The sequence below is a fragment of the Miscanthus floridulus genome, chromosome 9, assembly GCF_019320115.1.
Source record: "Miscanthus floridulus cultivar M001 chromosome 9, ASM1932011v1, whole genome shotgun sequence".
NCBI classification, from domain to species: Eukaryota; Viridiplantae; Streptophyta; class Magnoliopsida; order Poales; family Poaceae; genus Miscanthus; species Miscanthus floridulus.
This window is the reverse complement of record NC_089588.1, coordinates 105,770,563-105,774,643: the sequence shown is the minus strand read 5'-3', so window position 1 is coordinate 105,774,643 and position 4,081 is coordinate 105,770,563. Positions and strand designations below refer to the sequence as shown.

Below are 4,081 nucleotides of genomic sequence, written 5' to 3'. Positions count from 1 at the left end.
CATTTCAACTTTTGTACATGAGTATATATATGAATGCACTATGGATATAACAAGTTTCAATTTTTTTGAATGACCGAAGTACTGTTTTTAAATGGTTTGCATGTTTGCACTTGCCTGAAAGTTTGGGGCTGAAGTGCATTTTGATAGTTCATGGATGAAATTAAATCCAAATTGCAAAGTTTGAGAATTGAAATGGTCACTTTGATAGTCCTAGAATGAATCTAAATCCAAAAATACACTTTGAAGACCGAACAATCATTTTCAAATTTCAGAGACGAAATTCAGCCTCAAGCGATAGCCGATAGACAAAAATGGCTATTCCACTTAAATAAATACTAGTCTTAGCAATATACTAGATTATATAAGGCGGTACATACATGATTCTACTATTTTCCAAATGATAGAGAGGACACGCAATCAAAAGTTCATGAATGCTTGTTACAATAAGTTACATTATGTTTGATTGAATTTATTATATATATAGTCGCGCAATATATATATATATATATATATATATATATATATATATATATATATATATATATATATATATATATATATATATATATATATATATATATATATATATATATATATATATATATATATATATGATGATGATGATGATGATGACCAGCACGTGGCCGGTTCTAGCTTACCTGGATCATATATATATATATATATATATATATATATATATATATATATATATATATATATATATATATATATATATAGGGAGAGGCTATTCAGCAGCCGGCTATAAAATAAGTTATTCTGTAGCCACTTCCATTTACTATAATTTTATATACTAATTTACTATAATGTCAATACATATTTACGATAGTTGGGTTACTATAACACATGGGGATATTTACCATAACGTTATATTAAACCACTTAGTAAGGAGTTATTATAATCTCGTAAATTAACATAGTAATTATTATAACTCAAAGTGGCTACAGAATAAGTTATTCTGTAGCCAGCTACAGGATAGTAGTTATATATATATATATATATATATATATATATATATATATATATATATATATATACATACATATATATATATATATATATATATATATATATATATATATATATATATATATATGTGTGTGTGTGTGTGTGTGTGTGTGTGTGTGTGTGTGTGTGTGTGTGTGTGTGTGTGTGTGAGATGATGATGACGATGATGACCAGCACGCGGCCGGTTCTAGCTTACCTGGATCATCGCCTTCCCCATCCATGATATGACGAAGAAGAGGCCTGGGCTGCAAATGCCGATGGCTATGACAGCGTAGGCAGGCCACGGCTCTGTCGGTGCCATGGTGATATAGACGGCGGTCATGAGCGAGAGGAGCACAGCGAGGCAGACAACGATGGTCAAAATTTGGCTCCACACAAGGTAGTGGAGCCTCAGAATCGCAGGCTCCAGCCTGGCCCAGATGAGCAAGAAGAGCAACGATGGAGCTGCACATGGCGAAGCTATTGGAGACTACGAAGATCTTGAACACGCTGTTGTGACCATGAAGGGGGGATGCCCTTGGTCTGGTTGTAGCCGCCGGGCATGGTGAAGGTGGCGGCGAAGGTAACTGTCGCGATAAGTGTGGCGGCGAGCAAGTAGGCCTCTATGACACTGTCGAAGTCCTTGCTGTTGAGGGCCCTGAGTCCGCCGTAGGTAGTGGGCGGCAACACCCGCTTGTTGCACCATTTGGACTCTTGCTTCTTGAGCTGATTCCAGAGTATAGATGGCCAACGGGCCGGCCCGGCACGGCACGGCACGGGCCCGTGCCAGCACGGCCCGATAGTCAACTGGCCGGCACGGCACGCCGTGCCTTCCGGGCCATGCCTCACCGGCCCACGGGCCTGGCCTGCGGCCCAAGCACGGCCCTATGGGCCGATTTTCATGCCATGCCGGCCCGCGAGGCACGACCAGAATCACGGGCCATGCCAACCCATGGCCCATTACCCTTTTCATTCACAAACATATCACAGTTTCACATTCAGTCACAGATCACAGAATGAGAATCAAAGTTTCATAACTCATACATTCACAGATGACAGATCACAGTTTCATAATCCAATACATTCACAGTCACAGATCACAGAATCAAAGTCCAAAACTCCAAATGTCCGAAGTCCGATACATTCACAGAAGCGAAGTCGAAATGTTCGATACATTCACAGAATCACATATCACAGTTTCATAACCAAAATGAGCTGTTTAGTACAATGCTGCCTCATTAAAAACCTTTCTAGGTAAAACTCACCCTTATGAGAAACTCTAGAAAGGAAAAAAGAGTGCAGCCAGCTATTAAGTCTTAATTAACCATTGTTCAAATGATAGACAAGTCTTTCACAGTCACTCACCCTTTCACAGTCATAGACTCACAAATCACCCACACCCTATCAAAAGTCAAGTCTCCAGCACCTTTCCTCAACGGTGCGCGCGGCCACCGTGCCCGGTCTATGCCACAGGAAGAGGACGACGAGGCATCGGCAACTAACCTGCACGGAGGAGAAAAACAGAGTCAGAGAGATAGAGCCATGGAGGTACAGATCCAGAGTCAGTGGAAGAGACACAAGAAGTGGAGAAGATAGATCTAGGGTTAGGGTTAGCGGAGTACCTGCACAACCAGAGCCCGGTGCCGGAGATGACGAGGGCCACCCAGAGGAGAGAGACCGATTAGAAATGATGGCGAATGACGGAGGAGGGACGGACAGGAACACGGTCACAAACTCACATAGTTCACCGAGAGCGAGAGAAGAGAGAGGGAGAAGGGAGGGAGAAGGGAGGAGAGGCGGATCGAGGTCACTGGAGTCGGGGACGACGGACGAGATCAGTAGATCACGAGAGAGAGCTCAGATTCACTAGATCGTGGATGCAGCCGATGCGGGCGAGAGAGAGAGAGAGAGAGAGAGAGAGAGAGAGAGAGGAGAGAGAGAGAGAGAGAGAGAGAGAGAGAGAGAGAGAGAGGAGAGAGAACAGAGATTGCGTCGTGGCGAGCCAACGAGTGAGTGGGGATTAGGGTTAGGGTTGGGAGTGGACTACGGAGCCGACCGCCGTTGAAGCCAAGGTGACTGGGCGAGCGGGGCTCGACTGCGCCTCGGCGAGCGAGTGGGGAACTAGGGATTAGGGTTAGGGTTTGGAGCGGAGAGCGGAGTGGACGAGGAGGCGAGGCGACTGCTGTCTACGGAGCGAGCGAGGAGAGTGGAGACTGGAGACGGAGAGGTGAGGAGGCGAGGTGACGGGGGGAGCCGCTTTTATGCGGGGGCGGGGCACGACGCGGGGGGCGTTGGCAAGCCAGGTCATCTGCTCTGTAGCAGGCCGTGCCGTGCCGGCCCACATGCCAAGGGTAAGGCCCAGGCATGGCCTGCCGCTCTGGGCCGGGCCAGTCCAGGCCCGCTAGCCTCCGTGCTGGGCCGTGCTTGGGCCGGGCCAAAAAACCGGGCCTTGGGCCAGGCTGACGGGCTCGGGATGCATGGCCAACTATGTTCCAGAGATGCACTTCGTAGGTGTCCATCATGCCGGTTCTCCACTTTTTCTTGAGGACGCTGCGCGCCGTCTGGCCGTCGTGGTCGTGGATGCTAGGGTCGACGCGCTGGTCATTGGGCAGCAGCCGCCCGCAATGGACACGGCTCATCCTGGCGGTGAGGTGCAGAGGTGTGTCGCCGTTGGCATCGATCCAGTTGAGCAGCTCCGTAGGACGGACATGGCGGAGCAGGCATCAGAGCGCATTCTCCTTGCCGCTGAAGACAGAGGCGTGGAAGGCATTTCGGTCGAACTCGTCCACCATCTCGGCCACGTCCGGGCAGTGCCGGAGCAGCGCCTTGATAGTGTCTGTGGAGCCATATTGCACAGCGACGTGCAGCGGGGACATACTCATGAGATTAATTGCATTTTTGCATGAAGGATAGTGTGTAAAATATTAATTGTTGCCAATTATTGTCTTTGAAATTGTTTGTTATTGAAACCAAGATATTAAAGTAGAGAATTAAATATATATTTTTAATCAGGTCATTAATTGTTCTCTAGAATAGATTTTCAGGTAACTTCTAGTTATATATCTGTGAATTATTA

General features: G+C 46.3%; 1 pseudogene; it reads right to left on the bottom strand.

Moving 5' to 3' along the window:
* Positions 1-1,213: 1,213 nt before the first annotated feature.
* LOC136480498 (protein ACCELERATED CELL DEATH 6-like) lies at positions 1,214-3,881 on the bottom strand (annotated as a pseudogene).
* Between the last annotated feature and the right edge of the window lie 200 nt (positions 3,882-4,081).